Raw genomic sequence first — 26,890 nt, 5'->3', positions numbered from 1 at the left:
GCAAGCGCAATTCTGATTGGTGGTTACATGTCAGTCAACATTCGAATCGGTCGAAATCAGGAAATGTCGGCCGCCATTTTGTGTGTTTGGTGTGTGACAGTGAAAAAGAAAGGTGGAGAACGTGAAAAGGGGGCAGGGTAGAGAGTTCTGACCCCCTAGCCTTTGTCAGGGGGTCCCTGAAGGACCCCGAAGGGTGAAAAAAACATTTTATTGTTTTTTCAATAATTCGCGGGGTGCGCGTACCGTGCGTGCACGGTGTGCGCGCACGGTGAAAAATCTTTAAAAAAAACATTTTAAACGAGCCATTCCATATTACAGGATACAGTCAATCTATAACTATATACATAGGTAGTTTATTGTAAAATAAATATATAAAAAATATAATAATACATACATAACTTAGCATTTAAAAAACCTTACAAATTCACTTAAAAAATCATAGGTTTCACACACGTTATAGTTAGGAATTAGCATTTAAAAAACCTTGCAAATTCACTTAAAAAACCATAGGTTTCACACATGTTATAGTTAGCTGGACATTTCACTCGTAAAAAACCAATGAAATTCCCCCGTTATAGTTAGTTCAGATAACTATAACTCGCGCGACCGCCACTCTATCACAAGGATGATGTCATCAGTGATGTCATGAGTGATGCCACTGACCATGTCATGAGTGATGTAATATGTGACGTCATGAGCAGTGGATTGCGGGCGCGCGAGTTATAGTTATCTGAACTAACTATAACGGGGGAATTTCATTGTTTTGAGAGAGAAATGTCCAGCTAACTATAACATGTGTGAAACCTATGGTTTTTTAAGTGAATTTGCAAGGTTCTATGCCAATAAACGCACGCTTATTGTTACAGTGCAAAGGTCAAATTCGAAATTCTTATTACAGTACAGTAAACCTGAAATAAGTAAACCACTTTTTGCTGCCTTAGTGATTGCATTTAACATTTCCTTTACCCAGGGTAAAAATAAATTGAATCCGGCCTTTCAATACTTTTCATAAAAACAGATTAGACTTTTGGAATGTGACATTACTTTTCCCAATGAACCAATAAGCACTTTACTTTTGGTTTAACACTGTAATCAACAAAAGCCTACTGAAGTGTGCATAACCTGGCAACCATCATGCATATAGATATCAAAGTACAAATATGTAGAAAATTGTAGTTGGTGAAATAATATACAATCTCTCACAAAGGGTCTAATTAGGACTATTTAAATGAAAATCTTCTATCGTGAAGGTTTGTCAGAGGGGGTGACCAACAACAAAACTCTCTCATCCTATAGCAATCTGTGATATTCCATGTAAGAAAATACCTCTTGGCAGTCTTTAATATAGCCTTATAGCCCGCCGCAGCAGGCTATACCAGCTATTGAAGGGCCCGCTCCAGCGTTAAAGGCCCGAGCCGAAGGCAAGGGTCTTTAACAAGGGAGCGGGACTTTAATAGCCCGGTATAGCCCAGCTATGAAGGGCTATAAGGCTATTAGAACATTTTGCCACTAGAGGGCAGAATGTTCTAACAAATTAAACAAAGGCCTCTCGGAGATCGAGGGGTTATAAATCCCCTCGGGCTCCGAGAGGTCTTTGCGAAAACAACATTGGAATGTTGCTTTGCGGGCCTTTACCGGCCCGTAGAAGCATGGAGCACTCCATTGTCTTCAATGGAGTGCTCCACATTCCAATGGTCTAATAGAAAGTAATAACAATCCACCCTTAAATGTCTATTGGCTTTAATGTGTGCTTTTCACAAAAATAGATACAAATCACGTAAAAATAAATGAGGAGTTTGACGCTGGCTCTGCCATGTGCAAGTGTCATTAAATACCCAGAAAGCCTAATTTGTTATATTCCATATAGTTACCCCAATATAGGCTCAGGTAACATCGTAACCTTTCACCTATACTCTCCCCTACATTACACACATAAAGGTTCTTGGGGACTGACCTTTTACCTAGATACGACACTGCATACAGAACGCAGGATTTTCCCTGGTAAAAGCCTCAGACATTATGCATGAGGATTCTTGGAAACTCAGCAGGACTACCATCTCCTGTTTAATAACTATGTATAAAGTTCATTCCGATGTCATCCTAAGTCTGACATGTGTCACAGCAAGGTAGAACCCCCGGGGAGACCTTTGGGTATATAAACATCACATCTTGCTGAGACAAGCAGTGCAGATCAGGATCTCCCTGCCGACACACTGATGCGAGACACTGAGGTCCCTGCATGCAGATACTCCAGCTCGCAGTGGTTTAACATCCCTTGCGGGGTGTCCGACTCGAGACCAAGATGGGGTCCCACAGTCTCTCACTTCAGGTAATGGGGTTGACTTTATCCTATAGAGATTCTTGGTTTGACACCTACATACATGTTAGGTACACTTAGGTACATTTAGTTGGGGTAGGATAGTCATATATTTTATATACTTGCCTGTATTCATAGTTATAGCAAAATGGTAGAAATCTACCATCCTTTTACTTTCTTAGTGCTTCTAATTATTTATATCTGTTACTGTCTAATGGTTGTTTCAGCACACCTGTTTTACACTAGAATAACGACTGTTCAATAAATACTTATTGAAAAACGTCCATACCGTTTATTCTGTGTTTCTAATTTGAGACTAAGTGAGCACGAGTGACTAAGCGAAAAGTAGTACACTGTTTCCATGGTCCTGAGGGATCAGGGTTGTCATGTTCGATAGTTGCCAAGAATTATTCTCTCCCTGGTAAGAGGAGTTTCTAGTGGCACTGTGAGCTAGCTGGTACACAGGCCAGCTTACTCGGTGGGGGTGTCCAGAAGTAGTCTGACACCAGTCCTACAGTGTATGTTGCCTAAACGTGCAGATCCCATATAGGTTTTATAGGAACTACACAACAAATTGTGATTCCACCTCATCCCTCTTTGTTTCCCTACCCTACACTGTCTCTTTCTCTAACTCATGTAGTTTTGTTTTCATCTTTGCTGTCTCCCTATTTCAGTTTTTCCATAACCTTTTCTTCTGCCTTCTTTCCCCCTTCTTGAACTTTCTCTCTGTTGTTACGGGTCAAATTCTCATGATGAAAATATAAGTGATGGTCCTTTAAAATGAATGCCAGTGCTCACCCTCTGCAACCACAGCAAAAAGAAAGCCCCACTCTTACACAAATCTGGCTGACCTGTTGCTTTGCTAGGCGGCACACTATCTGCCACCTCTACAAAGTACATTTACACAGCGGAAATATTCTCCATGAAAGAAGAATTTACAGGTAATGGATACAACTGTAAAAATAACACGATCATGTACATTTAGGAGTGTGGTTCAAAGACACTTTGTGAAGAAAAGAACAATTTTGAGGCGCTAAAGATTGTAGGAATTCATGCAACCACAGTAGAAGGGAAGTTTCGTATCATGTGCAGAAGATGCACCAGACACTGCAGAGGTAGAAGGGGGCTGAGTATACATGCAGATAGCTTTAAACAACTTTAGAGCCCACAGCCCCTAGCAAGAACCTGCAACCGCAAGAACCCACAACCCCTAGCAAAAAGAAATGCGAATACCTTAAAGTTTAAGCGTTGTGAACCAGTTTGGAGTGTATCGCCATCCCACTAGGTGCTAGAACCTTCTGGTATCGTTTGTTTTTCATTATTTAGCTAGCTATATTTTCATCACATACATAAAGACGTTATTACAATGAACATTGGTACAGTCAATAAATCTGGATCCTTTGTGACAATGCACAGATATACAGGCATGCCAAAATGATGTTCAGTTACAGCACATTACAGGCAGAACTATTAGCTTTGCCTGCGTTTTGAAGTACTGTTGGGGGTGTTAGTGAAGGTGGTATCAGTGGTGTTGCTTGTGTGGTTCTGGTTGTGGCGGGACTGGTTTTGGTGCTGTGATTACGGAATTGGTATTTGGTGGTGTGGTATTGGTGGTGATAATTGGTGGTGATGGCAATAGTGGTGCTGGTATTGGTGGCGGTATTTGTGGCTGTACTGATGTTAATGGTGGTATTTGTGGTGGTAATGGTGCTTCATTGGTTCTGGTATCAGAGGAATTGATAATGCTGGTATTGGTATCGGGAGTGAATTATTAGATACCCAGAAAGGCGAACACAAGCATTTTTATGCAGGTCCTCATCAGGAGTATGAAGAGCTATATAAATGCAACTACAATGCAGTTTAAGACAAGTACAGTTTGCAATGAAAATGTTCATTAATTGGGAACCAGACCAACAACTTCAACATTGTGTTGATGTGGTCTATGTGAGTGGGAATACAAATTAACACAGCAGCTAGATTTAGGAGAACTTGTATCTTTTTCTCAATTGGAGCACTTGTTTGCCATGGCTCAGCCCCAGAACTAATTTCAAAGCACCAAGACTTAATGGGGCGTGAGCAGTCATGAATGCACTGACTGTGTGGTGGCCAGAGAGCTGTACATTTTGTATGAAGGCATGTCCACTGCTGGACTGCATTAGCTATTGTGAAACAAAGATGTATATTTTTATCTCAAGAAGGACATTGGCACCACGACAACGGGGCAGTGGGCCTCAGTGACAAGTATAATCACCCCGGGGCTCTGCTAAGGCACCGGCTCGCCTGTCAGCGCCAGAACTGAGCCATGGTGTGACAGGTCTGTGATGTACTTCCAGAGTGATCGTCATTCAACCATTCAGCAACGTGGGGCCAGTTAGCTGGTCTGGCATAGGGCATAGAAGGCCTTCCGTAGCAAAACGGAGCTCTGAAACCAGGTGACCCACAGCATGCAAATAACCATCCCAGTCAATTTCACTGCATGCTGGTACTTGTAGTTTTTTCAGTTATAAATGTTAGTCTACAAGAAACAGAGGGCACAGGGAAAACAACGCTGTACGAGCCACTCGTCCCACACATGGAACAATTTAAGACCAACACTTATCTTCTTAAACGTGGAAAACGGCTTATTTGCCATGAATGGGAAAATTCAAAGAATGCCTTGCTGTTTCTGTAGCTATTGCACAAGTTTGGCCTCCACTGTAGCACAGTACTAAGCAAGGAAGGATAGAATCCCCCCCAAAAAAATGTGTGGGCACTGGCCATTCCTCCCCCCCCCCCCAAAAGGCACTGGCCATTTGTGTATGCATCAACATTTATCCTGCAAGAGAACTTTGCATTCCAATTTATACTCTGTGCCTGCTCTGCATGTGAGGGTACAGTGCACCTTATGCTGGCTGTGCTGCTCTTGTTCTAGATGTCTTCTGAGTCACTTGCGATATTGTCCTACTCTGTTTGTTCAGTGACATTGATCTTGTTGATTATTATGTGAAATGTAGTGCGATATGTGAAGTCACCTTTTTAGTGATATACTTTGGCACCTGACCAAATCAAGGACCTTGGGCTATGAGCTGTGCCCAACTCCTATGCCCCAGGATATGCTGCGCACAGCTTTTGGCCATGCACAGTGAGCTCTGAAGGCAGAGTGGGGCCTGTTTTGCTCCCTGAACTAGTCCCATGAAGGATAAATTTGGTCTGTATACCATTGGCAATATCAGTGGGATCTGGTGAAAAAAGTGGCCTCGGATCATGCCATTCACTGGGCCCCGTGAACTTAGAATTCACTGTGAAAGTCATCATCCATGGAAAGGCAACTGTCTCAAACTCAAAACCGACAAGGCAGAAGTAGAGATCTTCGGCAAGAACACTTCATCAGGGGACTCCAACTGGTGGTTGGCCGAACTCAGATCCACACCCAGAAATCATGCCAGGAAACATGGAATAATCATCAACAGCTAACTGGACATGACTGCACTTGTCAGTGCCGTCACTGAATCCTGCTTTCGCACCCTGAAAATAGTGAGTAAGATCTTCAAATGGCTCCCACGCAACACTAGAAAACACTCTATAGTCATCAACAATCTGAAAGAGACAATTAGTTATGGATTCCTTACCTTAGAATTACCCCAGGCGTCAGACTGGATCCGGAGAATCTTTCTTCAGCAGTACCCCTGCGTGTTGGTAGGTGGCGTTGGTCGACTCTGCGTTCTTCGTTGGCGTTGTGGTCGTCAGTTCTTTCTTTTTCCACACTAGCCAGCGCAGATCCGGAGAGAGCGGTACCTCGAGCCCCTTTTTGACTCTCTTTTTGCGACTTTTTGTGCGACTCATGGTGCACGTAGGGATGTCCCATCCTCGAACCGGCTTCAAGGCTTGCAACTCCTGTTGCAAATTGATGTCGGTTAGAGACCTGCACCTCGTGTGCTTTTGGTGTTTGGAGCACGACCACGACCCCGAAGTCGTGCTTCAACTGCCGGGCCATGAACCCGAAGTCTTTGCGGGAGCGGTCACGAAAGCTTCTCAAGGCCCGGCTGTTCGCTCCGCGACACTCGAGGTTCCGGTTGAGAGGGAGTTCGTGGGACCGGTCACGGAGCCATCACCACCACTCATCGTCAAAGTCTTTGTCCTCAGGTAACTGAAAGCACAAAAAGAAGGCAAAGAAGCATCATAGCTGTTAGCGTTCTCCCCGTCTGTCAGCTGACGCGATGCGGGTTGAGGAAGGTAGTCATCCGGCTCCGCACGCGGGGCCTGCTGGGTCAACCCCGAGCTTCCCTCCTTTTCCGGGAGTCGGGGCGACCCCTGCCCAACTTCGTAGTTATTACGAAGCCCTTCACTCGATCTTTGGGCAGCCCAACTCTGCCAGAGCGCCTTCGGGCGCTGCGGACTCTGCTGGGGGCTCTAGGCCTTCAATGCCGTTGGCTTCGGCACCACAGGGCCCCCAGGGATCCAGGCCTGAATCCGGATCGGCGCAGGTCGACCTCGTGAAACCTCCTCCGGCGCCGAATCCAGTGGCGACACCTTTGCCTCCTCCGACGCCGGTTGTGTCCCCAGCCAACATCGACCCCAGCTTCCCCCTCGATGTGGACATGGAGCAGGACCGGCGTCGACCAGGACCGGTGCCGGCTGGTACTTTGGTACCACTGTTCTCTCCTGGTGTTTCCTATCGCCCTCAGTGGCTACCAGAGGAGGGTGAGAAGGACTCGGAAGGGTCTGTGGACCCTCTTGCAGACCAGTTAGAAGAACAGGACTGGAGAGAGGAGTTGGGTAAGGCCGGTGGTCTGGCCACCTCCCCAGACCTTGGCATGCTATCTCCCCCTACTGTGGTTACAGAGGAGGGTGCATCATACGCAGTGGTGTTGCGGAGGGCAGCTGAGGTCTTAAACTTTGAGCTTCCTATGGTGGCGGTCAGGACTAACCTCCTGACGAGGTGCTTCAACCGGCAGTGGCCTCCTCGGAGCCCCTGCTGCCGTTCAATGAGGCCCTCACGGACAACCTTTTGAGCGCTTGGTCCAAGCCCAACCCGGGGGCTCCTGTGGATATGTTGATTACCCGATGCCACTTCCCGGCCCCGGGTGACCCCATTTTCATCTCCCAACACCCCACCCCTGAGAGCTTGGTGGTCCAAGCCTCAACTTCCAAGGGCTCATTTCCTACCGCACCACCTGATAGGTAATCCAAGAAGCTGGACCACCTTGGGAAAAAGATGTTTTCTTCCTCCAGCTTAGGACTGCGGTTGGTGAACACTGGATGTCTCTTGAACCGTTACTCCCACTCGGTGTGGGACACGGTCGTGCAGGTGCTGCCACAGTGCCTGGAGGAGCTCCGGGCAGTGCTTTCCCGTGCAGTTGCTGAAGGGAGGGACGTAGCGAAGTTCACCATAAGATGTGAGCTGGACACCGCCGACCTACTAGGCAGAACGATTTCAATGTCAGTACCCCTGAGACTCTACGCCTGGCTGAGGTCCACTGGCTTTTTGGGTGATGTCCAAGCTACACTTTTGGACATGCCCTTTTATGGCCATCGCTTGTTTGGCGACAAAGCAGATAACGAGCTTGAGCGCTTTAAGGACTCCTGGGCTATGGCCAGATCCTTGGGCCTCGCTTCCCCCTCCTGCCCAGCACAGTCTGGTTTTTGCCCCTTTCGTGGCTACGGAATAGGTGCCCCACCGCGTTCCACCCAGAGCCACAGGCCTGCGCAAGCTGTCCGGCCTCTGTGGAGCCGGGAATGTGGGTCCCATTGTTGTGGGTCTGGGGTCCAGCGGGCGGGCCAGTCCACCAGCCCCCCCTCTGCAGCAGCCTCCAAGCCCTCCTAGTCCAACCTTTCAGGGCCACCATTTGCCAGTGGGTGGCAGGATTCACTGTCACCTTCCCCACTGGCTCAACATCACGTCAGACAGGTGGGTTTTGCAGATAGTCCGAAGGGGCTACTCCCTCCCTGACCCTGGCTCTGGTCCTGTCTTTCCTCGACCTTGGAGACTGGATGGTAGCGTTGGACTTGCAGGACGTTTATTTTCACATCCCCGTCCTGCCGGCCCATCAGCGGTACCTACGGTAGGCCACAAGCACTTTCAGTTTACCCTGCTCCCATTTGGCTTTACCAGCTCCCCCCGGGTGTTCACGAAAGTGATAGCGGTGGTCGCAGCTCATCTGCGCAGATCAGAGGTTCCAGTCTTGCACTATCTCAACTACTGGCTGTTGAAGGCGGGCTCGCCCCAGACTGTTGTCTCCCACCTCCAGACTACGGCCGACCTCCTGCATTCATTGGGGTTCACCATCAACGTGCCGAAGTCACACCTGATCCCCTTTCAGAAGCTCCTTTTCATCGGGCAGTTCTGGACACAGTGCAGTTTTGGGTTTATCCTTTCGAACAGCGAATACGGGCTATTCGGGCTATGATTCCGATCTTTCAGCCTCTTTCCCGGGTTTTGGTCAGAATGACCCTGAGGCTGCTGGGCCTTATGGCCTCCTGCATCCTGCTGGTGGACTATGCCAGTTGGCATATGCGGGCTCTGCAGTGGGACCTGAAGTTCCAGTGGGCACAGCATCAGGGGAATCTTTCCAATTGCATCCAGATCTCGGAGGGCACTGCACACCAATTGCAGTGGTGGCAGACGTACCAGGATTGGGGTCCACGGCAGATGCCTCTCCCTTCCCCAACCAGAGTTCACAGTGGTGACAGATGCATCATTTCTGAGGTGGAGAGGCCACATGGGGGAGGCGGAGATCAGAGGCCTCTGGTCTCTGGCGGAGTCCAGGCTCCACATCAACCTTCTGGAGCTCCGGGCTATCAGTCTTGCACTGAAGGCATTCCTTTCTTCTGTCAAAGGGAGAGTAGTGGAGGTGTTTACAGAAAACACCGCCGCCATGTGGTACTGCAACAAACAGGGCGGGGTGGCGTCATGGACTCTATGTCATGAGGCACTTCATCTCTGGAAGTGGCAGGAACATCAGGGCATGACCCTTGTGGTTCGACACCTGACAGGTTTTCTAAACGCCAGGGCGGACAAACTGAGCCTCCGGTGCATGATGGATCACGAATAGCGCCTTCACTTGGAGGTGGTGCAAGGTCTCTTTCAGCAGTGGGGAGAGCCTTGTTAGATCTATTCACCACCGAAGAGAATGCACAATGTCAGCAGTTCTGTGAGTTGGAATGTCCAAGGCGGCACTCGCTAGGCAACGCTTTTTTTTTTTTTTTTTTTTTTTTAAAAACCTTTATTGTCACTTCAAAATGTACACCGCTATTTAGCCAACAACCCGGAGGCAGGCAGCATAGTGACGTGGCGGCGCGCCGCCAAAGCTTATCCACCTCGTACATCTGAACAATATATCCAAAATAAGAATATACACGATTTATAGCAACAAACAACCAGAAAGCGACAGTCGAGGAACAGTAGCACACGCTAATCATCAGTACTTCTGCAATCTCCAACACGTTACCCACGCGGTGCCGCAGCCGCGGAAACACCAGGCAGCCCATCCAGTCATATCGCAGCCCAGCCACCAGAGCAGCAGCGGCAAGGGCAGCGCACCCCCATCGCCAGTCAGCCTCCACATGCAGACCCAAAGCGCGCCCATATCAAACCACCAGTCCACTCGTTCATGTCCTCAGTCCTCGCCAGTCGTATCCCTCCTCGCCAGCCAGTCCACTAACGGCTGCCATATATCCACCGGTCGTGAGCGCTGCGGCAACTGATCCCAATAGGCAGCGAGTTGGTCCTTGCAGTATATCGCGGATCTAACCCATCCCGCAACAGCCGGCGGGGCCTGCTTCTTCCAGTGTACTGCCAGTTGACGCTTGGCGAGCAGTAAGAGAAGGGCCGCAAGCCGACGCGACGCCGGGGGTATATTCTTAACAAAGCCCAGGAGGGCCACCAGTGGGTCCGGAGCAATGCGCATATCCACAATTTCACCGACAGCTTTGAAAATGGCATCCCAGAACCCGTCAATGGGTCCACATGTCCATACAAGATGGAAGAACGTAGCGTCCCCCGCGCCACATCTCCAACACTTCGTATCAGCCTGCAGGCCCATCTTAAAAAGTTGTATAGGTGTACGGTACGTCCTGTGTAAGTAGTTGAAATGTACCAGCCGCAGCCTATAGTTAGGCGACAGTTGCTCAAGCTGGGCGCAGCAGAATTCCCACTGTTGTTCCGTGATGCGCACGCCCGTTTCCCCCTCCCACAATGTCCTGGAGTCCACATGCGCAACAGGCGTCGCGCGTTGTGTAGACCTGTATATGCGTGTTATTAATTTCCGCGAGGAGGAGTTGGACAGCACGTCCTCTAAGGCCGCCAGCGACGGCGGGGCCTCCGGGAACGTAGGGTACCTCTGTTTACAGGCCGACCGTAATTGATAGTAAAGCAGCAGCTCCGATGCCGTCGGGTCAGAGGCCGCGGCCATGTCAGGCAGTGTAATGAAAGTATCATCCGGATACAGGTCACCTGCCACCCTCAGCCCACACGCAGCGGCCCGGCGCGCCACCGCCGCGTCCGTCAGCGGACCCAGCAGGGGATTTCCCTCCAGAGGCATGCTCGGGGCGTAGAGATCGGAGATGCCCGCGCGTCCGGCAATGCCCGCCCAGGCCCAACGCACCATTTCCATGGTGTCAATGTCTTCCCTAGGTCGTTTATATTTCTGGTACACCGCTGTCTGTAGCGGACAGGGCGCCGCCACGTCCATCTCTATCGCCACGTGTGGCTGGTAAGGAATTGGGTGATGCCAATAGTGTAGGTATTGTGCCTGCGCGCTATACGCATACAGCTCAAAGTCCGGGGCTGCCAGGCCCCCTTGACGGAAGGGAAGTGTGAGGAGGTTCCAAGCCACTCGAGGCTGCCTGCCCACCCAGACCAGTTCGATCACGGCTGAGCGGAGGCGACGGAAGAATGCCTTAGTCAGCGGTAAAGGGATGTTTACAAATAGATAAAGGAACTTGGGCACAACGACCATTTTCGCGATAGCGATGCGGCCCAGCATGGAAAGCGGCAGCGCCTTCCATCTCTTCACCTTAGTCTCCAGCCACTCCATGGCCACCCCGAAGTTAGACAGCCACACTTCCTGAATTGAGCGACTGATCTGAATGCCTAGGTACTTGACCTCGTCAGTGGCCCACTCAATCGGGAATTCCGTGTGACATGCAGATGTGCCGTCCGTCAGCGGCAACATCACTGACTTCGACCAGTTGATTTCTATGCCAGTTAGGCCACTATAGCGTATAACCTCTCTCATCAACGGATCAAAGTTCTCTGACGGGTTCATCATATATATGGTAAGGTCATCAGCGTACATCGATATCAAGAGGCCACGTGACGTGAAGCCTATGCTGCGCTGGGTGTGGTGCTGCCTCAACCGAGCCGCCAGGGGCTCCGTGGCGATGGCAAAGAGTAACGGCGAAAGCGGGCAGCCCTTTCGGGTCCCTCTGGTTATGCGTATGGGCGCAGACGTTTGACCATTCACCCGCACTCTTGCCGTAGGACCATTGTACAGTACGCCGATACGCCTAGCAAAGGGCAGGCTAAAGCCCATTCGGGTGAACAGTGTCCGCAAAAATTTCCACTCCAGGGAGTCAAACGCTTTGGTCGCGTCCAACAACGCCGCCGTCACCTGCACCCTGGGGTCCAGGTAGTGTAGGAGCCCAAAAAGCACCCTCAGGTTCTGGGAGGTGGATCTCCCCATGACAAAGCCCGACTGATCAGACAGCGCTATCTGTGGCAGCATGAATTTTAGGCGGTCAGAGAGCAATTTCGCATATATTTTAGCGTCAAGGTTTATCAGGGAAAGTGGGCGATAAGAATCCGGGTTAGTAGGGTCTTTTCCTGGCTTCAACAACGTGATGATCAATGCTTCATGCATTGACTGAGGAAGGATACCCGTTTCCACCGCCTCCTCGAACACTTTGTGCAAGCGCGGAACCAGGATGTCAGCATATTCCTTGTAGAAGGCCGCCGTCAGACCATCAGGGCCTGGCGCCTTGCATGGGGGTAAACCAGCGATCACTGCCCTTATGTCGTCCGGCGCAAACGGGAGGTCCATGTACTGTCTGGCTCTATCATTGAACCACGCCAGCGCTATAGTATCTAAGTACTCACGGAGAACAGTGTCGTCCGGATCCACCTTGGAAGTATATAATTTCCTATAAAAATCTGTCATAGTGGCAAGTATATCCGGCGGCTCCCGCACCACCTCACCGTCTTCCCTCTGTAATTCCAGGATATGATCCGCCCCACGCGGTGCTCGCAACAAGTTCGCCAGCGTGCGGCCCGCGCGGTCCCCCTCTCCATACCGTCTGGCCTGACAGTCCTTAGATAAATACGCGACCTCACGGTCAGCTTCCTCCTGATATCTAGTCAGTGTCGATCGGAATGTAGCCCGCACGCCATCAGAAGGCGCCGCAAGTAACGTGGACTCAATCCGCGCGAGTTCCGCCTCCAAGGAGTTAAGCGTGCGCCGTATGGTTCTAAGAACTCCCGATTTGAGGGACATGCAGTACCCTCTGGCGACCGCTTTGCAGGCCTCCCACAGTATACCCGGGGACTCCACAGATCCCTCATTAAGCTCAAAGTACTCCTCGAGTTTTTCGCGGAGACCCTGCTGAAATACCTGGTCGCGCAGTGCCCGGGAGGGGAACCGCCAGCTAAAGGGCGTAGCATATTTGGAGGGGGTAGCCAGCGACAACAACACCGGAGCATGATCAGAGAGTGACCTCGGCAGGTGCTCTACCTCCAATACCGAGGTGTGCAGATCCCTGGATAACAGCCAGTAGTCCAGCCTGGACCAAGCAGCCCTATGCGCAGTGATGCACGTACCCGCGCGATCCCCGGGGTGCAGCACCCTCCAGGAATCCACCAGCCCCGCATCTTGTATAATATCTCCGAGCGTCTCCGCCGCTCTAGGATGATGGTCCCTGGCCGCGCCCTGCCTATCCATCGTGTCAGAGAGCACCACGTTGTAGTCACCCCCCCACAGCACTGCCGCTGGCCCCCTGATCTGTACCTTATGCCATAACTCTCCATAAAAGTCGGGATTGTCGTCATTGGGGCCATATACATTCACCAGCACCACTCTCATGCCATGCAGCGCCCCCACCAATATGATATATCTGCCATCCGCATCCCTGATCGTCTCATGTGTGGTCCATGGAAGCCCTCTCCTGATTAATATCGCCACACCTCTGGAGTAATTGGAGTATGCCGCATGTGCTAGCTCTGCCCATCGGTGTCGCCGGAGCAGCTGCGTCGCAGTAGCAGTTAGATGGGTTTCCTGCAGGAGGCAGATGTCTATGTCTTTCCTAAGTAGGTAGGCCTGCACCAGCCTGGCCTTGCGGCCGTCATTCATACCACGCACATTCCAAGTTAGGCACCTCACTCTCTGCACGGCGACAAGTACCTCAAAAAACTATAAGCTAGCAGCAGGCCATGTCCACTCAGCTCGCCACTTTCGCCCCACCCGCAAACACAATGGTCAAACACCTGCCGCACGGCTAGCAGCCAGGCACAGAAGTGAACGCAGCACCCCATGCACCTCGATGGAAAACATTGCAGTGTGTACTTTATATTAAACAATAAATCACAGCGATGTGCTTCTTCTCGATCGTCGCTACAAACCTCAGAACTAACCATAACATCCTCCCAACTCCCAAAACCAGAATCCCCACCCGCGCCAACCCCTCAATCAGGTTGTGCAACTTCCCCCCCAATTACCCATCCCACCCCACAGTCAGTCACTAAGGCCATCGATAGTAGCCCGTAAATGGGAATCATCCCCTGAGGCGCGCAGGTTGGCCACCTACTAACCCTGTACTTTTGACAGGGCGATCGAGCGCCAGTTGGTTGTGCCAACTCGAGGACCCCCACCCCCATGTTCAAGAGGTCATATTAATAGCAGCCCAGCCATCTGGAGGAACTTCCCAATGTCCCCAGCAGACACCGGTCTACAGCCTATCCCATACAGGCAGGTCACAGTGAAACATCAGAAAACCCCATTGGATACAATCATTCCACATCACTTAGCCTGTCCTGGAGATCTGGTCCCTCCGCAGGCGGGTGGTTCTTCTGGTCTCTGGCCAATTGCTTCGCGTACTGCAAGGCTGCCTTCGCATCCACGAAGAAAGAAGGTTTCCCAGGGCCATGCACCCGGAGCTTGGCAGGGTAGATCAATGAGTATTTCGTGCCCGTTTGTTGAAAGAGTTTCTTCGCCGGCATGAATTCCCTGCGGGCCATCTGAACCTGTAGCGTGAAGTCCGGGTACAGCGCGATGTGGTTTCCCTTGTATTGTACGTCCTTCATGTCGCGTGCCATGCGCAATATCGTGTCCCGATCCCTGTAATTCAAGATGCGCGCGATAATGGGTCTGGACGGTGCTCCCGGCTTAGGCCTAGGTCCCAGTGTCCTATGTGCCCTTTCAACTAGGAACATCTGCGAGAGGCCTGTCCCGAACAAGTCTTTCAACATCTGCTCGACATATTGCTCCATGTTGGTGATGTCCGTCGATTCCGCCACCCCCGTGACGCGAATGTTGTTGCGCCTTGAGCGAGCCTCCAAATCCTCGTTCTTTTGCTGTATGAGTGCCAGGACTTTTTCCATACCCTTCATTTGCGTGGCCAGCGCCGACTGGTTCTCCTCCGTCTCCGCGACACGGGTTTCCAGCCCTTCCACTCTGCCCTCCTGCTTGTCCATTCGCGTCGTAATACCATCCATGCGCGCCGCTAGCGCGTCCATCTTACCATCTATTCCCTGCAGGCTCGTCTTTAGGTCTTGAAACATAGCTTTAATGTCCACGTCTTGAGAGCCGCCCTGGGCATCCCTCGCCGCGTCGGAGTCTCGAGTGTCCGGATCCGGCGTTTTTTGCTTGGCTTTGTCAAATGTCAGGCGCGGTTGGCGGGTATCAGGCTTGCCCATTGCTGTCTCGCAGTGCTGACTATGGAGCGGACCCGCCGCCGTCCCCACACCGCTACCCGACTGGTTGTCTCCAGCAGTCGCAGTCCCGCGCGGCAGAGTATGTCCTGCCACGGATCAGTACGCTTCGCCTGTCCAGTTGCGGCGCAGTTCACCAGCCGCAGGCCGCCCTCAGCGTGACCACTGTACTGCTAGGCTCCCAGGTCAGGGCCCCGCAGCAGCACCGCATGGCGGCAGCAGAGCTCCAGCCCGGCAAAATGGCGTCGCACTCAGTGTCTCCAAGGCACAAACGCCGCCCGTTACAACAGGCACATGCACCGGACCTCGAGGGGTTGCGGCCCACTAAAGCTTATTCTCAGTGACCAGGCAGCAGGCACTTCTCCCCAATCCACAGCTGCAGGCAGACCGCCGCCACCGGGAGCTCCCTCGTAGGCAGCCGTATCCTCGCTGGTCCAGGCGCGACGGCCGACCTCCGTCTCCGGTCCCAAGGCACAGCGCCGAATCCAGCGCTCAGAGGAGAGCCGAAGCGCCCCACGAGCACAGCACGGGCTACCTCGTCGGGTGGATTGGCAGTCCGCGCCCAGTTCACGGTGTCCCACAGGGCCTCTCTCCGTTCGACAGCTCAGGTCCACGCGTCACGACCTCCGTAATGGCCGCCAGGCTCCTCCAAGCGCGGGGACACAGAGCGCCCTCCCAGCGCCGAATTCCAGCTCCGCCAGCAGCGAACCTCAGCCCAGGGCGATCCGCCCCCGGATCCCAGCGTCCCCCGCGGGGAAAAAGGCAGTGAGGCAGCGCGCGATCAGGCCCGGGGAGATCAGCTTCACGTCCACGAGCAGCACCGCGCCGCTCTGGGCATCAGTCCCACGCCAGTCCCCGGCTTCCAGGAGGGTCGCAGGCCCCGCCCCCGGTGCTCGCCCGGCGGGCCGATAGTCACTGCAGACGCACTCGCCGCGGCAGGGATTCCCTCCGGCCGGGCCCCCACACCAGGTGTTCAAGCGGGGGCGAGAGGACCGAGACCAGGCACAATTTCGTCGGATAATCGGCGGATTAATTTGCTCGATCGGCGGAGCTGCGGTTTCAGGCAGCCATTCCGCCTCGCAGCCAAGCCGCGCCCCCCCGCTAGGCAACGCTTTAGTTGCGAGTGGAGTTGCGGTCTTCTATACTGCTTTCCGCCTACACCACTTCTACCCAGAGTGCTGAAGAAGATCAAGCGTGACTGGGCCCAAGTCATTTTTGTGGCCCCGGACTGGGCACGAAGAGTCTTGTAGCCCGAGCTGATATGGCCATCGATCCTCCGATCAGACTGCCTCTTCGGGAGGATCTTCTGTCGCAGCAGCAAGGAATGATCCTCCACCCAAACCTGTCCAGCCTCCACCTCCTTGCGTGGAGATTGAGCGGTGACAGTTGACAGCTTTCGACCTTCCTCCCGAAGTCTGTAACGTTATCTTGGCAGCCAGGTGTCCCTCCACCAAAATGGTATACGCCTTTAGATGGAACAAGTTTGTGGCATGGTGCGCATTAAAGGCTCTGGATCCCCTTTCTACCCCCCTTTCAGAGGTTCTCCTCTTCATTCTTTCTTTGGCCCAGCAGGGCTCTGCTCTGGGCACTCTAAAAGGCCATCTTTCATCCATTTCGGCCTTTCTTCGGCTTAATGATCAGCCTTCTTGCTATAATCTATTGTTGTTGTTGTACATCTTCCTCATTGCTGTCCTGTTCCTTGCTGCTCAGCCATGAGTGATGTCACTTGGAATGTTGAGTGTGGGGGACTGGAGGAGTTGGCAGTTGGAGAGATAGGGCTGAGCAGCAGGGAGGCTGCTCCTGGTGGGGCTTTACAGGGGCTTTACTGGGGCCTAGCTGAGGCCTTACATGAGATCTACATGGACTTTGTGACTAATCAATAAACCTACAACCTGTTCTAAGCGGCCTGTCTACGAGACATCTTTGATTATTACACTGGCGACGAGGGTGGGAAAAATACACATCTTTCAAGATGTGTATTTTTGTTTATGCAAGCGAAGTTATTTTGTGCCATCCTGTCTAAATGCATTTATATCTTTTGCTTAGTTTTTCTAAGGAAGGGAGATGTGCTGTAACCTATTGTTGTTGTTGGTGCATCTTCCTCATTACTGTCCTGTCCCTTGCTGCTCAGCCATGAGTGATGTCATTTGGAATGTTGTGTGTGTGGGACTGGAGGAGTTGGCAGTTGGTAGAGATGGGCTGAGCAGCAGGGAGGCTGCTCCTGGTGGGGCTCATATAGGGACTTAGCAGAGGCCTTACAGGAGTTTTACTTGGACTTTATGACTAACCAATAAACCTATAACTTCTTCTAAGCCACCTGTCTACGAGACATCCTTGATTATTACACTTCTCTTTTCAAGTTCCCTATTGTAAATCGCTTCCTCAAGGGCATTACTCACTTGTTTCCTCCAATTCCTTTCGTAATGCCCCAGTGGGACTGGAACCTGGTTCTGACCTACCTTATGTGCACTCCTTTCGAGCTGCTACATAACTGTCCTCTCAGACTTCTGACACTTAAAACTGCCTTTCTGGTCGCCATCACCTCTGCTGGCAGGGTGAGTGAGCTTCAGGCTCTTTCTTCAAAACCTCCTTTCCTGGCTGTTCATCCGGACAAAGTTGTCTTTTGCACAGGCCTTCTTTCCTTCCCAAAGTGGTTACCTCTTTCCACATAGGGCAGACCATCACTTTTCCCACCTTCTTCCCGCCCCCTCACCCTTCTAAAGAGGAGGAGAGGCTCCACCGTCTGGATTAAAAATGTGCGCTTTTATTCTATCTGGATCGCACAAAACAATTTGGGGTGGATGACCAGCTCTTTGTTGGCTATGTTGGCACCAAGAAAAATGGACCATCTCTCGATGGGTCATTCTTTGCATCAAAATCTGCTATTCCTTAGTGAAAAAGGAACCTCCAGTGGGGTTGTGTGCCCATTCCACCAGGGCGATGGCAGCCACTACTGCTTTGGGACGTGGAGTCTCCCTTCAAGACATCTGCCAGGCAGCTACGTGGCCTTCATTGCACACGTTTACCAAACACTACTGCCTGGCCAGCCAAGTCCGGAGGGACGGCTTCTTTGGCCGTTCAGTTCTCCAAGACCTTCTGGTGTGAACTTAGTTTGCAGACTCACCTCCGGGGTTGGTATTGCCGGGGTATCTATTTCAAGGTTGAGGAATCCATAACTAATTGTCTCTTTCAGATGAACAAGTTACTTACCTTCGGTAACGATATATCTGTTTGAGACATAGATTAGTTATGGACTCCTCACCGCCCCACCCATCCCACCCATCCTCCCCATTCTGTGAACTGACTTCTAGGGTAAGAGACTTCCCTTCAGGGCCTTAGTTTTGTGCACCAGTGGTCAGTGTCTTGCATGGCTCTGCGCTTCTGGCGTGGAATGTTGTGTAAAAAATTGACGTCAGTGCGCAGGGGCAGCGTCTAAGCAGATACCGTGACGTCATTCCGGCGACCACGACGCCAACGTCAAACGCGGAGTCAACCAATGCCACCTACCGACATGCAGAGGTACTACTGAAGAAAAATTCCACGGATCCAGTCTGACACCTGGGGGTAATTCTAGGGTGAGGAATCCATAACTAATCTATGTCTTTAATAGATATATTGTTACCGAAGGTAAGTAACTTGTTCAATTGGATTATGGGAACGCCCTCATCAGGCAACTCTCCAGCAGACAACAGACCATCCAGAACCCCAACGCCAGACTCATCCTCAACCTCCCACACAGAACTGACTCACGCCACCGCTCAGGAAACTACACTACACATACATTCAAGGCACTACACAACTCAGGCCCCACCTACCTGAATAGTTGCATCACCTTTCACCAACCACCCAGATACCACAGCTCCGCAGAACTGTACCTTGCACATATCCCTCACCTACACAGAACTAGATCAGGAGGGCGGACGCTCTTTAATCACTCTTAAAGATTGGAAAAGCCTTCCACTCTACATCAGAACCTCTTGCTTTCTTCTTGGATCCCACACGAAGCTGAAGACCTCACTTTTCTATTAACCAACCTATCACAGACTGGGATAATCACACACACCTGCTCAGCACCAGGATACCCTAGCAAGAAATAGTGCATTCTACGAATACACATAACATACCATAGCATAACATAACTAAGCATGCTCTTGAAGCAGGTTATAGCTGGAGGCTACTGAGACCACCACTGGCGTAGAGCCTTGGTCGTTGTTTGAATTGTGGAATACAGCAATAATCAGGGTTCAGTGGGCCCTTCAGACCTCTGGGCCTGGTGCCACGGCACCTGCTACAGCTGAGTCTGCTCTGCATGCCTTTGGCCTTGTGCATGAGGCTCTAGACTCGGCCTCTGGTAATGTCTTACAACTGGCCGCCGTGCCACCATAACAGAGTCTACCTGGCTTTTGGCAACAGGTCGGTTGACTAATTTCCGTCGCCACGGAGGCTCGATGCAGAAAATCTCCAAATCCCTTTTTAATGCGATATAAGAAGAGACAAAACGATAGAACAACTTATGTGTTAACGGCATTGACAGCTTCGAAAATTATTTTTTGAACATATTTTTGTTGATTTGTTTTTTACACTATGTACCAGCAAAAACAAACTCATCACTTGAGCTTAACAGGAAAAAAATAGGCCCAACCACTTTGATGGGGGCGGGTTCTTCAGTTAACCATTCAATGGAAAAGATCCAATATGAGAGTAACAAAATCTCTCCTTATTACGTTACATATTGCAAAATATATTTTGTTATGAGTGTTATCTGTAGAAATGTTACCCCCCCCCCGAAATTTTAGAACCTTTTTATCGACTCTGTTAATAATATGCAACAGGTGGGTGGGGTGAACTGGCTGGGTGGGTTAAAGTATTTGCAGGGCCACTGATACAGACTAATTTAGGCTGTTTCTTTTATTCCTGAAAATGAACCCTATTTAATAACTTCATAGTGAAAAAGAAAAGTTTATAATTGGGAGGTCGTTAAAAATCATATAGAAAAAAAATCATAATTTTTTCCATGTTGTGCGCCTTGTTTCCCAACAGTGAATTGCCCAATAAGGTCTTCCTGTGAGTGATGCCACCGCTGCGTGTTGCAGGGGATGCCATATTTCTGCAACGGCTGTATGTGGTTTTCCTGATATTTGCTGCATTACAGATGATACCGATTCACTCACTTCTCTAATGGTCATTAGTTGAGCCTCCTCTGTTACACTTTCTCTCCTCTGGCTGATATTATGCCTTCTTGGTATGATTTTATGTCAAAATATTGTATATAGAAACATTATCGGATGTAAATATTGTGTCCTAAATATCAATGACAAAAATATATTCCCACTGAGTGTGGATTGTCTGTTATTAACTTCAATAGGGCGATTTATCTGAAAATCATATTTGGGACACAATATTTATGTTTGACAACGAAATTATGGTCCCATGCCTTTTGTGGTGCATCCTATGCTGGATTTTAATGTGACACCCAAGAGTATTTGTCACACTGGAGTAGTCCTACCCTCTGGAAATGGGCAGTTTTGCATTCTTCGCCAATTGCTATCTGCATATTTCATATTTTGGATACTTCGGGCAGGGTGAAAAAATCACACATTCACAGGATTTTTGCTGGACTTTCCACCACAGTCTGACATCACAGTTCTCAGATTGCAGGTGGAGCAGGATGTTGCGGTTCATCTCCGGAGAGTGGTAAAATAAGTTGATTGACACATGATTTCTTCTAAGCCCTAAAAACCACCATTTTTCTTTTGATGCACAACTTTCAAATTTGGGCTAGCACCAAGAAGTGCAATCAAATAGTTCTTCACCATTTAAAAGACTGATATAGGACTCAAACTTCCGATTCCATTCTATACGTGCACATTTTCAAAGATTTGTGTTTTTTGTGTGTTTATTAGTGAGTATCAATGTAAGTTGTTGTAAAATGCTTAATTACACATTGCAATGTTTGTTTAGAAGTTACCTCAGACAGCGCTCTTATTTGCTTACTTATAATTAGCGGTTTTATGGTGTTTCTTTTTTTGACAGTTCCATCTGTATTTATCCATATTTATTTTTTGTGAACTTTATCTGTATTTATCCATACTTATTATGGGTTTTGTGAAAAAAATAAAACTGATACTGGTATATTTCCACATTTATTTAACCAATAAATATGGAGTCATGCTTGAATGCCTGCCAGGTTTCAGAAATATGAACACCCCCAGAAGATGAATCAATGCACTTATATCAGAATATGCACATTTTTGTTACAGCCTTGTGTATATTTACTGCTGCTTATGCCTCTTTACTAAAATTCATTTTTTTAACCCTCTAACCTATCAATTCACACAGTTATTGGTCTGGCAGTCATGGCAAAGTGTATTTAGAATCACTCAAAAAGCAGCTAATTTCCATTTTTATCCACATTTAAAAATAAATACAGACAAGAAAATAAATGTTTTTCTGTCTGTATTTATCTGTACAAATCAGTAAAAACGGAAAACAGGGAGCCTTACTTAATTCGTCAGCTTCCCCTCTCTGAAGCACGGACGCATTACTGTGTCCTTTCACTGCATGCTTTTTCAGGTGCTACTTTTTAGGTCTCGCCTGGCGTTGCTCTCGTCATGCAAATGCCTTTTGCGATCGATTCTTCCAAAGCTTTACATGCACGCGTACGGATGGACAAATATGGCTGCTCTCGCCATTCATCCAAACCTAACAACATGCACGCGTACGTACGGATAGTGGACAGTCCGATGCCATGTTGTGCCAAGCTTTCTATTGTCATGGCAACTAAGCTGCCGCTTCGCGTATGAAGCTTTCTATTGTCATGGCAACTAAGCTGCCGCTTCGCGTATGCGGCTTGCCAGAGTTCGCTGTGCTATGCTGTATTTATTCACCTTTAACACGCGGTGTGGAACTTGTGCCCAGACTAGGGCGCATTCTGGGTGTGTTTTTTTGTATTTATTCTTGTGCACATACAGTTTACTTTTTTATTAACAAGTTTTTGCTTGTTTAGCTTTCTTTCTTTAGGACGCATTCTGGGTCTGCCTATTTTTATTTGTTCTTGTGCACATGGTGGTTACTTTGTAAAGCGCACATCTTTCTAAAATCATGCAAATGTACGTTTTTGTATATGCTTTATAGAGGGCCAAACCAGCAATGCAGCTCCACAAATACCGTAATTTATAAAGCGCACATCTTTTTAAAATCATGCAAATGTACGCTTTTGTATACGCTTTATAGAGGGCCAAACCAGCAATGCAGCCACACAAATACTGTAATTTATAAAGTGCACATCTTTGTAAAAGCATGCAAATGTACGCTTTTGTATACGCTTTATAGAGGGCCACACCAGCAATACAGCCCCACAAATACCGTAATTTATAAATCGCAAATCTTTATAAAATCATGCAAATGTACGCTTTTGTATACGCTTTATAGATGGCCAAACCAGCAATAAAGCCTCGCAAATACCCCAATTTATAAAACGCACATCTTTGTAAAATCATGCAAATGTACACTTTTGTATACACTTTATTGTGGCCAAACCAGCAATACAGCCCCACAAATACCGTAATTTATAAAGCGCACATCTTTTTAAAATCATGCAAATGTACGCTTTTGTATACGCTTTATAGAGGGCCAAACCAGCAATACAGCCCCACAAATACTGTAATTTGTAAAGCGCACATCTCTGTAAAATCATGCAAATGTACGCTTTTGTATACACTTTATAGAGGGCCAAACCAGAAATGCAGCCCCAAAGGTATATGCGTACAGATATACATTTTATGAGCAGCAAATTTGCCTGGATTATTATGCTATTTGGTGTAAATATATAACTAGCATTTTTTATTGTAGGCTTTAATAAGGCATACATAACGTGTTTTTATTTCCAGTTTGTTCTTGTTGTTTATAGCTTTTCTAGACACAAAAAAATATGCAGCAATACTACTATATGAATTAAAATCTATACTTTAGCAACGGTTTTCTTGCTTTCATAATTGAGATGTTAATAGTTGCTCTAAATTTAGCGTTTCATAAATTGTAACTTTAATAATTATTTACCACACTGAACACGGGCACAACAGGGACGTTATGCTGATATTTAAACAGGCGCCCGCGTGACTTGCTCGTCTTACTTATGCTTAATTTGGAAGTTTTAAACACAGGAACACACATGAGTTTTGCCCGCTGTCTTCAGCCTGATTTTCCAGTATAAATGTCAAAGTGTTGGAGGGTTAATGAGGATTTATTGCAGCCGAAAATGCAATAGGTCGCGCCTTTGATTAAGTTGAAGCCATTTGCTTTGCTAATGGTATTGTATAGCAAAGCAAATGGCTTTAACTTAATAAAGGGCGAGACCTATTGCATTTTCAATGCTTGTTTCTTTTTGTTTAAGTAGTCTGCGAGAATGCAAATGTTCCTTCCGTCTCCATGTGTACTTCTCCCCACTTTTTGTTTCTCCTCCATTCCCCTCCAGCGTGCGCTTTATTTTCCTTGTGCCTCCTGCTCCCTCCCTGTTGTCCGGAGGCTTCTCCGTTTTCCTCCCCAACCTCCATTATCCGTGTGCTTGCCCTAGCCCCGATCCACCCACCCTCCATTGTCGGTGTGCTTCTCCTACCCCTCCCACCCATGCTTAGTTTTCTGTGCGCTTCCTTCCGCCCCTGCCACACCACCCTCTGTTGTCCCCGGGCTTGCCCCTACCCCACTCATCCTCCGTTATGCGTGTACTTACACCTTTGACTACCGCCCACCCTCCTTTGTTTATTTGCTTGCCACAGACCCGCCTGCACACCCTTTGTTGACTGCGTGCTTGACCTCGCCCCCCCGAATACCCTCTCCCCCTACCTGCGTTCTCCTCCCCAGACCTCCCTCAGTGTTGCTTGTCCCAACAGAGGATGGGAGTAAAGAATGTGGGTGAGGGCGGAGAGGACAGGTGAGAGGAGATGCAAGAGCACATGACTAAAAATAATTTTTGATGTAAAGAAATGCTATTATTGCCCAGCACTAATGTCTTTTTTTTTTTAATTGGGTGAATTTGTATCCAGGTTGGAAGTGAGGAGGGAACACCCAAAATTGGTAGGGGTAAAGTGGGTTTTCCCACACTGGGTCAAATATTTTTCCTGTGGAGAAAAAAGAAAAACTTTTAAAGGGAAAATCCATTTTTGCAGAGTATGTGCACAAGTGCAAATGTTTTGCCTGTTACATTTACACATATGAACTTGCTTTCTTATGAGAGAAACTTGGAATTCACTGAATAATCCCCGAACTGCTCCTGAGAAACCGTGATTGTCACAGCACCCCGGAAGTAATTCTATATTTCTTTGGGAGAGACTGACTTTTAGTCTAAACTCAGACGTAAACCAGAATGGGTACATTTCTGAATTTCTTTGAGAATCTTTCCATCACTGCCTTCTGCTTTGTCCTTGAGGACTTTTACTCCAGAGGGATCATATTTATTTTAAGGGTGAGCGTAGTTCACGAAGTAGCACTTCGCGAAGCTACGCAAAGTGAAGTGTGCACTACGCGATCTACGCGTAGCACTTCGCGAACTGCGTAGTAACATGTTCGCACTGTGCAAGATGTTGTTTTCAATGATTGCACAGTGCGGACAAGCAACCGGCACTGTGCAATCATTGAAAATGGCATCTTGCACAGTGCGAGCTGTAGTTTTCTGCTGCTCGAGTAGATTTTTACTCGAGCGGCAGCTTTCTCAACGCGAACTGGTAGTTTCTCATCGCGAGGGGTCGCGACCATACGCGACCCCTCGCAATGAGAAACCTGACCTCCTCGCGTTGGGAATCTCGCCGGGACGTTTATTTTCCATGCTCGCGATCGCCAACTTGATGTTGCTGATCGCGAACAAGGAAAAAGTCTCGCCGGGATGTCATTTTGCTTGCTCGCGGTCGCCAACTTGACGTTGAGGACCACGAGCAAGCAAAAAATGACCGCAGCACTACGCAACACTACGCTACGCGTGTTCGCACTGTGTTACGTGCAGTTCGCGTAGTGCGAAGTAGCGCGAACTTCGCAAACTACGTGAGCGTAGCGTAGTGCTTCGCCCAGGCTTAATTTATTTGTGCCTTAACTGGATAGGTGGTTATAATTTCAATCTAAGCAGCAACAACTTTGCTTTTAGTTTATCAGCCACTGCCATGAGGCTAAAAAGAGCTTCATCTTCATAGAGCAAAAAGACCTCAACAAATTATGCTTTTCAGAATACAAGCAATATTTCTTGTTTAAGGGCAAGGACGCCCTTAAACATAGGCGAACACCCGGACTTGAGACGGATGTAGTGCTCTTGTCAAGGGTAGGAGTGAATCTCTATCCAGGATGAAAGTGAGGAGGGAACATCACAACATTGGTAACAGTGTAGTGGGTGGGTTTTCTCCATAAGGAAAAATATTTTCCCTTTGGAGAAAAAAAATGCTACAGGAAAAATGCACTTTTGTAGACTATGTGCCCATGTGTAAATGTATTACACCTGTTACACACACCTGTATATTTTTTATGTTCTATGTGTGTATTTATTATGCCAACACTCCAAACCAGGAAGTGTTGGCAACCATCTTGTGACTCGGTAACCGAGTCACAAGAAAACAGTAAAAAAAAGGTCAAAAACAAGAAAAGGGGGCAGGGTAGAAACACCCTGACCCCTAGGCCTGCTCAAGGGGTCCCACAAAAGCATTTTGTTTTTAAAACGGCCGAATTCGCGCTGGGTTTGCGAATCCGGCTGAAAAAAAAAAATGAAGCTTGTACTTAAGCCCCCGGGTGGGCCAGGTCCCGGGGGCAATGCGTAATTAATTTGCGTGGGCCCGTGGGGGCCCCCACAGCCCTGGGGACTGCCACCTGGCCCAGGTGGGATGGGGTCCCCGGGCCATTATAGGCCTCAGGAGGGGGGCCATGCAGCCTCCCTACAAATTAAAATTTTTTAAAAATGCTGGCCAGGCCCCAGGGGATGGGGTCCCCGAGGCCAACAGCAGCCCAGGGAAGGGAGGCAACGCGGCCCCCTTCCAATTTTTTTTTCTTGGCGCACTGTTGGTGGGGCAGTGAGGTCCTCTTGTGTCCTAAGGACCTCAGGACACAAGTGGACTTCATCCCCGAGCAGCAGTGCGCCAGGAGCTGCGTTTGCAGAGTGGTGTAAAAAGGGGTCGTGGCCTTGGACCACTCTCAGCAATCCAGGTGTGTGGGACTTACTGGAGGTACCTGGTGGGCTAGTTGGCCCCCAGGGACCCTCAGTTTTCAAGGGGACGTAATCCCCCAACGTAGAACGTGCCAGGAGGGGCATTTGCAGAGTGGTGGTGAAAGGGGGCATGGCCTGTGTCCAGCTTTCAGCAATCGCACTATCTGGGACATACTGGAGGTATCAGGTAGTCCAGTTGGCCCCTAAGGATCCTCAGCAGCAAAAGGGACTTTAATCCCCATCAAGAGCGTGCCAGAAAGTGCGTTTGCAGAGTGATGGGGAAAGGAGGCGTGGCCTGCTATGACAATTTAGCAATCCTGCTGCGTGGGACTTACTGGAGGTAATAGGAGGGGTAGTTGGCCCCCAAGGTTGTCCTTGGAGGCCAACAACCCCTCTTGTTACCTCCAGTAAGTGCCACACAATGGAATTGCTAAGATGTCATAGCAGGCCATGCCCCGCTTTCACCACCACTCTGCAAACGCGCCTCCTGGCAGACTAC

This window comes from Triturus cristatus, chromosome 1_2 (genome assembly GCF_964204655.1).
Source record: "Triturus cristatus chromosome 1_2, aTriCri1.1, whole genome shotgun sequence".
In the NCBI taxonomy this organism is placed as follows: domain Eukaryota; kingdom Metazoa; phylum Chordata; class Amphibia; order Caudata; family Salamandridae; genus Triturus; species Triturus cristatus.
Note: the sequence above shows the minus strand (reverse complement) of the source record.